This window comes from Mirounga angustirostris, unplaced genomic scaffold, assembly GCF_029215605.1.
Source record: "Mirounga angustirostris isolate CCGP_5_RB_7025 unplaced genomic scaffold, mMirAng1.0.hap1 SCAF_17, whole genome shotgun sequence".
NCBI classification, from domain to species: domain Eukaryota; kingdom Metazoa; phylum Chordata; class Mammalia; order Carnivora; family Phocidae; genus Mirounga; species Mirounga angustirostris.
Window position 1 is genome coordinate 24,034,533 of NW_026991725.1, and position 9,273 is coordinate 24,043,805.

The following is a 9,273-nucleotide window of genomic DNA, read 5'->3' on the forward strand; positions in this document are numbered from 1 at the left end:
CTGAAGCACTGAATATGTCTGCTTCTCCTCCAACCTTCTCTGTTCCCCAGTGCTGTCTCCCACATGATACAAACTAAGGGGAAAAAACCCGCAGAGTGACAGTCTGAGAATGAAGGGAGTCTTCATTTCTCCACGCTCTCTGCTCTCTTCATAACTGGAGAATGTGATGACTGGCGTTTATGCCCCATGGGTTTTCCTGGGCCATGGCTAAGGTGAACTCAGCTGGGTGCCTCCCTTCTGAGCTCTGAAAGTCCCTGATCCTATGCTTGAGGGAAAGTACGTGAGCTGGGCTAATAAGGATTAACAAGGGGAGAAGGAATGAAAGAAGAGAGATCAAGAAATCATAACTCTGGGAGGCTACAGAGCTTTAACTTAAAGCATCCTGGACTGGGTGTACCATCTCTTGTCATATCTTCAATTACATGCAAGTTGTATGCCTTGGAAGCGACACCTAAAACATCCAAATGTTCTGATGTCTAGGAGGATTTCTCTGCTTGGTGGCTTTGCAGCTGAAATTAGGATGGGAATTAGGTAGGAGGGAACCAGGGAGGTGCGCCTACGCAAACACACCGTTGTGGAGTAATTAGGACCCATTAGTTAGAGCACCACCTCTGTGGGTGCTTAGGAGGAACCCTCCCAAATAGTACATTCAAAGGTGGGCTCAGTATGGTGGGGGGCTCCCAGCTTCAGCATATGGGGAATAAATGACTAACACGGAGCAGAGAAGTTTCGGGGTGAGAGGGGCTTGCTACCTGAAAGTAATGCGAAGGAGGAGTGGTTAAACTTATTCTCTGTGGCGCCAGGGGCAGGACAAGGGCCACGATCAATGTAAGGTATGAGGAGTTCGACTTCAGTCCCACTTCAGAAGAACTGTTTTAACAGAGAGGTCCAAAAGCATAGTGGTTTTCCACAGGTCTTAGGGAGCTCCCCATTTGGCTTTGCCTTCAGCAGCTCTGCCTACTTGTTAAGTACCCAGTGTGGATTGGGAAGAGTGTGCTGAGCGAGGTGATCTATGGCCCTGACCTCGCTGAGCTGCAGTTCTCATAAGGAGAGATGGACAGCAAACATGTAAAGAAGTGAATAGGCTAATTTCAGTTGACCATACATGTTATGAGGAATAAAACCTGGTGAAGTTTAATGGCTAGTGGTGGGATAGTGCTACTCAAGTTTGGATGATCAGGGAAGGTCTCTGTGAGGAGGTGTCATTTCAGCTGAGATCTGAATTATCAAAGAGTCACCCATGAGAGGATCTGGGAGTAGAGCATTCTGGGCAAGGGGTCCAGTAAGCATAAAGGCCCTGAGATGGGAAGGGACTTGATCCGTTGAGGTATAGGCCAGGGATATCCATTTGTCATGAGTATGGGGGGCAAAGGATTGAACTGAACTCCCAGGGTCTCTTTGCTGTGTGTGACACCAGGATTGTTGTCTATGGCAAAGAATAAGCATCATGCTGTCCTCACTCTTGATTTAGACCTTAGGGCCGCATCCCACGTCGGGCTCCCTGCTCAGTGGGAAGTCTGCTTCTCTCTTTCCTTCTACCCCCCCACTTGTGCTCCCTCTCTCTCAAACAAATAAATAAAATCTTAAAAAAAAAGATTTTATTAGAGAGAGAGTGAGAGTGAGCAGGGAGAGGAAGAGAGAGAATCTCAAGCAGACTCTGTGCTCAGCTCGATCTCATGACCCTCAGACCGTAACCAGAGCTGAAATCAAGTCAGACACTCAGGGTGCCTGGGTGGCTCAGTTGATTGGGTGTCTGCCTTCAGCTCGGGTCATGATCCTGGAGTCCCGGGATTGAGCCCCACATCGGGCTCCCTGCTCAGTGGAGTGCCTGCTTCCCCCCGCCCCTCACCTTGCTCGTGCTCTCTCTTTCTCTCTCGTTCTTGCTCTCTCTTAAATAAATAAATAAATAAATAAATAAAATCTTAAAAAAATAAAAGTGAGACGCTCAGCCGCCTGAGCCACCTAGGCGCCTCTTTTTTCTTTCTTTTTTAGTCTCTGGAGCAGGTGAGCCTTGGGAAAGAAGTGGGGAGAAAAGTGAGTGGAAAATTAAGGGGTAAGGGAAAGGGAAAGAGAAGTAAGGTGATATGATACAATACATTTGTTGGTTATTTTAGGACATTTTTTTGGTGTCCAAGTCCTGGGCTGCTCAGGTCCCCCAGCAAATGCTGTTGCTACATCCTGAGCCAGCACCAGTGTTTGTGGAAGTCTTTGGCTATCCAGATTCCAGCTCTCCTTTTGAGCTGTACTTTTCCACCTCCAGAGGCTGAGCTCTTCTCCATTTGGCTCCACTCCATTGAGCCGCTCTCATATTTTTCCTTTTTCACCTAGGCATTTGGTTGCCAAGCTCCAGTTCTGAAGAACCAAATGAAGCTACTGTGGAAGGGGGAGTGAGGAGAAACGAGGGAATTGGAAGGGCTGAGTTCCTCCGTGCAAAGACTTTGGTCCCCCTTGCAGCCCTGGGGCTTGGAAGAAGCACACAACCACACTCTGCGCGGGGGCTCCACCTCTTCACATCCAGCCCCCGCGGTGTCCTGGAACTGGACGAGCTCCTTGGAAAACTGGAAGAAGTCTCAACACTGTTCCTGTTATAGAAGTTTTGTTTTGGATATTTGCATTTCTCGGTATGGAAAACTTGCTTTAAAGGCAGCTGGGGTTCGTGCCCATTGGACTGGAAGTGGTGCAAGGGTGAGCCAGGTCCAAGCGGGGGGACGGGAGGGAGGGGATCGCCAGTGACGGTCATTCAGCTGGTGCCAAAGGCAGAGTGCGAGTGTTCACCATTGACCTCAAAGAAGGGAAGAGAAGGAGTCGGAAGTGCACATTGAGCTGGGAGTCTCTGAGGAATGAGGATCCTCATCTCTTTAAGCTTGGGCAGCTTCCGTCGGAGCGAGAAAGAAAGGGTGGGTGGTCTCGAATAGAAGATTGCTGAACAAAAACTGGCAAAGGGCCTCTGCCGGAGAAAGCAGTGACTCCTCACATCCTTTCCTTTGAGGGTTTAGGAACCTGGTTTCAGAATCACCTCTCATAGAAGCTGTGTTCGTTTTGTCGTACTGAATTCCTGAGTTCTGTGACCTCAAGTCCGTCCCGTTCTTCCTCCACCCTCCCCCCCTCCCCCGAGATAACTGTACATTTCACTCTGATCATGGCAACATCGTTCCTGTTGCTTCTGCCAGCTGTCAAGGCAGTCGGTTTTCTCATCACCTGAGCAGTTGAGAGCCCTAATCATGAGCTGCTAAAGTTAATGGAGCATGCTTCCAGATTCTTAATGGCAAACTGTACCCATGACTTAGGAGTCAGTGTTACTTACCTCCATATGTCTGCCAGCTAGTGAGAGGGAATATGGAGGATGGTGAGAAACGAAGCTATCGTGGTAGCGCTCTTCCGAGAAGAAGCTCTCCAATGTCTCAGCCTTAATGGAGTGTCTTTGGATCAGAGAGGAGGAGAGCATTGCATCTCGTGTTTTTAGGTTTATCCCTGTTATCCCACTTCTGGGACGGGAGGTAGCAAGGGCTTTTTAATTTAACCGTGTTTTTTCTAGCAACCCAAACATTTTCCTGAGTCAGATCCTGTTTGCCCCCCTTTCATTGGGAAGTCTGTCTGATGCTGATTTGGGAGTTGCCCACCTTCCAGGCGGAAGTGGAAGAGGAGGGGGAGAAACTCCAGTGTGTTTCAGTGGTCCTTGAGTTTTTCTGAAGTGGGCCGTTGTCAAGTCATATGATATTATGAGTTTGCTTTTCTATAGAGTTACTCTGGGGAGAGGTTTGCTATTAAGATATGAAAATTGAGCTGTTTGGGTCTCTATTGCTCTTTTGTAGTAAATGTTCCATTAGACTGCCTCTTTTGGTTCCCCTGTGCTTCTGTCTGCCTCATCTCATGAGATAAATAATATCATCAGGTTTGTGGTTTCCTGATGGTTTGGGGTGAGGCCCCAGTGTCCTGGTAATTTATAGGACTGCCTCATCTGGAAGCATTGGCCTTCTGCCTTATGTCTTGCATGGAATGACCAGTCTTCCTCCTTGTAGTGGAATAGGGAGGAGACTTGCATTGTTATCTGCCTGGAAAGAGGGGGTCCACAAAATGAGCTTTGTGACATAAACACAGCCCACCTCTGATTTGTCACGAGGTACCTCTTTTCTCCTTGGATCCCATGGGAGTGTTACCAACCAATGAAGATAGTGATCCCAGAAATTGGCTTAACCTGTGAGTCTTGCCTCTTGAGGGTGCAGATTAACTTGCCATCTTGCAGAAAGTGCCACCCAGCTCTAGAGCCTGCAGTCTGCCATCCATCGGAATCCTTGAGTGGCTGATGTGCAGCTATTTGGTTTTTTGGGGCCTTTTTTCTTTTACACCATTTCAGCCACCCGTAATTTTAAAATTCTTTTTTATAGTATGTTTTAGTGTGTTTGCCTGGCTCTGGGCTAGATACTGTGGGAAACACAAGAGGGGGAAGACATGATGTCTGGCCTGAGGGAGCTTTTAAGTGACTGCTGCACGTGCAGCAGTTGGAGAATGACTCTGTGTGGCAGCAAGAACCAAGGTCTGTCTTTAAAGAAATTCAGGTGGGTAAGATCAGGGTAGACCAGATGGTCTGGGAGAGCTCTGTGGTGGTGAGGCTTTGGGTCCTAGGTGAGGGTAAGACAGTGAGACAAGAAACACATGAACAAAAGCATGGAAGCAGAAATCTGCAGCGTGTACTGACCAGGACACAGCCCCAGGTTAGAGTGGCAGCATCAGTCACTCCTTTCCCAGTGCCTGCAGTTTAGATGGAAACTTCCTGGTCATCAGGCAAGTCTCAGCACTGAGGGCTTATGATGGTGAAGTGGACCCCAGAGCCAGAAGTCACCTAGGTCCTGTCCATGGCCAGGGACCTCACTGCTCTCAGTGCAGTCCGGCGGAGAGGAAGGCAGAGCCCTTGTACCCCTTGTGGTACCAGGGGTTTCCACTGGAGAATTCCTGCGGTCAGGTCCAGAACCAAACCAGCTGAGGAGGCATGACCCAACCTCACCACCATCCTTCTTTCTCCTCCTGGGAAAGGGTGGTGTGCACCCGTGTCCATGATCTGTCTGTGTGCTAGTCATGGCCCAGGCTGTCGCCTAGCCCTTCCTCAGGAGAGTGGGCTGTGAGACAGAGTTGCGCAGGGAGAGACCGGCTTGGTCGGGGGGTGAAGGGGGGAGGAAGAGGCGGGAGCGGGGCAGCTGGCTGAGGGGCCCGCCTGGTCAGAGAGCAGAGAGGGGACAGGGCGGCTGGCCGCTCTCCAGGCTGGGCCCACTCCTCCTTTGCCAGTTCTGTGTCGTGCTAATCGAGATGCAGTCCACAGAGGGAACTCATTCCTTTTCGGTTGTTATATTTTAAAGTCACAAACTGGAAAGGGTTCTCACCTCCCGGGACCCATCATTGATTTCAGAGTTGGTAATGGGTTCTTTCCTGTGACCCTTGTTGGTGACTGATCTGCTGTAACCTTCCTCAGGACAGGTGTGAACCGCTGTGAGCTAGGTGGCAACTGCTGCTACAATGGGCTGTTACTTGAAATCCGCGGCTGTGGCAGGAGCGCAGAGTAAGGGCTGGGGCCTTGCTGTGAGGACTGGGTAAGGGGGCGGCAGCTGGGACTTTGGGGCCGTCGGCGGTGGCCTTGGCCCGGTGGCCAGCCTGTGCCTAGACGTAGTGAGTGTGAGCTGCGGACTGCAGCGCGCCGGCTTCTGAGAGGAGAGGCTCGGTGGGGAGCTCACCGTCGCGGTTTCTGCTCCTCTCCTTCCCTTCCCAGGGGCTGACGGGGTCGGCCCTCCCTGAGGCTGGGAATGCTGTGGAGATGGCTGCAAACCCCCCTCCAGTGTACATCCGGGAAGAGGTGGGGAGCCGGGAGGGTGCTGAGCGCTCGCACGTCTGGGTATGAGAGCCTAGAGTAGAGCTGGATGCCCTGGGGTGCCCACCTTTTTGGCCCTCACCCTAGGCCCCCAAAAGAACAAGGCTGCTTGAAGCCTTTGGGTCCCAGCAGGAGACGGGGATAGGTGGGACTCTTCCCTTAGGTTAGCCCCTTCCCTGCCCCGTGGCCTCTCCCTTGGCTCTGAGCCCTGAAAACGGAGGGCGAGGCACTGGGATATAGCTCTGTGGCTGTGGAAGGGAGATCTGAAAGTCAGCGTGTGTGTGTGCGCGCGTGTGTGTGTGTCCGCACGCATGTCTTCATTTGCAGAGGTCTTGCCCCCACTTGGGGTGTTGAAAGCATCTCCATTGTGGGGAGACCTGCCATTTGTTTTCCACGTTTAAGAGAATGACATGCCCCCTGTCCCTAAGGGAGGAGCTTTTGAGTTAGACATTTTCCCTATGGGAATCCTCTTGCTTTGGTTTCGGGTGGGGGGGGATAAGTGATTTTATCTCTAATTGTCGGCACAGCTGTTCTTACACCAACTCATGCTGTTGCATACATGTAGCCGTCTTTCCTTTTCACTGCAACAGTGTTTATCAGTAGTTCAAAGTGATTTATTTGCTCCTGGGGAGTAAAATCTTTTTTATTAAAAAAGAAAAAGAAAAAAAAAAGAGAGAAAGCAAAGCGTGGCTCCCTCCCCCCATGATAGCTGTAGGGTTAGCGGGCCTCAAAGCTCCAGACGGCAAAGTTGAGTCCGCCAGTCCCCGTGACCTATCCCGTTTTGACGTCGGAGCCTTCGTGCTCAGCACAAAAGGACAGGAGGCCTTGAGAAGATGGAGAGCAAAGCCTCGGGAGGCGTGAGGTGGGGTTTGAACCGTGTAGAGACGGAGGCACTGGGACTCAGGTGCTGCAGTTAGAAAGAGAGTAAGGAATTGTATTTAAAATACTGATTCTTTAATCTGCCAGGGAAAGACCTTTCTTTACATACAAATTCCATACTGTTGTTGTCCTTTTCATCGCTTCTTGACCTTCCTGGTAGGTGCCGGCCCAGTTTCGTCCTGCTTCCCGTCCTGTCCTCTGTGCCTCTTCTCCCGTCCCTTCCCACTCCCATCTACCTCTGGGAAGCCAGTCCTGCATGCTGAGTCTGTGACTTGCCTTCACGCTCATCTCATCTCGGTTAGAGGGTACCTGGAACTGCTCCCCGCCCCCCCTCCTCCCTCCGAAGTGCCAAGAGGCACGAAGGAGCAGGTCAAAAGCAGGGAGGACGTGAGTGTCTGGTTGCAGCTGGACTGCAATCTTTGCTCCTGGAGAGAGAGTGTGAAGAAAACGGAGGACACTCTTGATCGGAACCCAGGACATCACACGCTGCTCCGCCCAGCTCAGGTGGGGCGGGCGGGCTGGTCTGGCTCCTCCATCCCTGGTGCTCCCCTGAACGGGGGCTTGCCCTCACTGTTGGGCCCAGAGCCTTTTCCGAGGGACAGGCACGACCCAGGCGCCGCTCGGTGGGTAGGCCGGCCGTCGGGTGCCCGAACTGGTGCTGCCTGTGGCGCAGCCGCTGCTGTACATTCGTTTGGTTGTTGGTAAGAAACTCCACGAAGAGGGGTGTCCTTCCGGGCTCAGGGTGGCTGCCAGCCCTTCACCAGAAGGGGAGCCGCACCCTGCAACCACTTCTGTCCTCGTGTGCCGCCCCCCCCCCACGCCCTCCTCCAAGCCAAAGCGTGGCCTGGCTTTTGTCTTCCCATTTAGTTTTCCTCCTCTCCTCCCCCTTTTTGTGCTTAATTTATTAAAATAGTTGCTGTATAATTTATTTTCATAAACTATAAAAAATGACTAAATGGTTAAAATAGACTTGCAGGCCAATCTTAAATGGGGTGGGAGGGTCTGCGGGTGGGGTGGGAGAAGGGAAAGATGTTTTGATATAAACAAAACAAATGCACTTTGGGTGTGTTTTGGTATTTTTCTGGGGATAGATGGGTGGGTGTTGGGATGTCCCTGTAGATTAGTTCCAGAACCGGGTGTTTGTATATACTGTATTAATAGGCATGTGTGACTCTTATAAAGGGACATTAGTAGCTGCTGCAGGTCCTGTTTGGAAACCCCACGTACAACTCCCAGTTTTTTGTAAGTGTCAGTGCGGGAGACATTTGACTCTTGTGTTTGTATCTCCTTTTTATGATTGCTGTACTGACTCATGTCTTTTTGGGGAGGGGTGAAAAGAGATTTGAAATAAAAATGTTTAGAAATTACTTCATGTGGTTTGGGTTCGTGTCTGTCAATCCTTCTCCCATCTCCTGTGACTCCTCGCACCACCACCAGCCCCGTAGGGTCAGAGGACCCAGCCCTGGTGACTGGGGCATCTCCGTGATGGGAGCCAAGCGAGACGCATCCAGGACTGGTCTTGTCAGAATTAGAGATGTTGCAAAGTTCCCCAGGCCAATGGCCCTTGCTCAGCGCTGCTTTCTCCTTCCCCGGCAAGTGCAGGAGAATTCCAGTGCCCCCGTGGCCTTTTGGTGGGTGAGCGGTGGCGTTGGGCTGTGGCTAGGGAGGGTGCGCATGTCCCCACAGCGGTCAGTCCCCGGGTTTCCCCCTGCTGGCAGGCGAGGTTTCTCATAAGTTGAACCTGCATCCCTCCTGCCTTGCCGGCCCAGTCCCTCTTGAGCGGTGCTCTTTGGAGAGAAAAGGAACAGACTCTTTCTCTCCTTGACAACCGTGTGTCCTCGGAGCCACTGGGAACTCCTCTCTTCACTTTCCCACCTAATCCCTCTCCAAGTCCCCTACTTAGGGGGCCACTGAACCACGTTGGCACATTGGGGGGAATTTCCTGCAATTTCTCCGCATCCTCAGAGCAGGAAGCATGCCGCGTGAGCGAAAACCCAGGTCGGGGGAGTTGTGTTTTCACAGGACCGGTTGGAAGGGCCGCCCAGGAGAGTCTGGGAAACCCCGCTCGCCCCAGTCAGCTCATCCTCGAGTGACAGGTCTGCGTTAGGATGCGGCGGTCTAGCGGTTCTGATAGCTGTTCTATGACTGTGAATTCCCGACTGCAGTTTTCTTCCCTTTTAGAAGGAAAGGTGCGCCAGGCCACGAAGGCTGAACAACACGACGAGGGAAAATGCTTGACTCAGAACAAGCAATTCCAATGCCCTGATGGCCGCCGTTTGCACACACAGTTGTCGGTCGTAGGGACTCCGCTCACACCGACAGTCAGGAGTGTTAGTGCGTATGTCTTCAGAGTAGAGGCGCGGGTTTTCATCATTTCAGACCAGCATCGTTCACAGTCGTGACGACTTATTTGTTAGGTTCGTCAGGAAAGATAGGTCCTGGAGCCTCTGACTTGGGTGATGAAGCCCACAGGAGGAGAGGCGTTCTTTTGGTAACAGTAAGCCCCAAATAAATAAACAGAACGGCCCCCTGCCATC

At 51.6% G+C, this 9,273-nt stretch overlaps 1 protein-coding gene across 3 annotated transcripts in view; it reads left to right on the forward strand.

The window, feature by feature from the left end:
• Window positions 1–8,103, forward strand: part of SOCS7 (suppressor of cytokine signaling 7) — a 31,736-nt gene extending 23,633 nt beyond the window's left edge. For all 3 annotated transcript variants that reach the window (XM_045889028.3, XM_045889030.3, XM_045889029.3), the window contains one exon: window positions 2,329–8,103. The gene's annotated coding sequence lies outside the window, so the exon portion shown is untranslated. The remainder of the gene's footprint in view (window positions 1–2,328) is intronic.
• The last annotated feature ends 1,170 nt before the right edge of the window (window positions 8,104–9,273 follow it).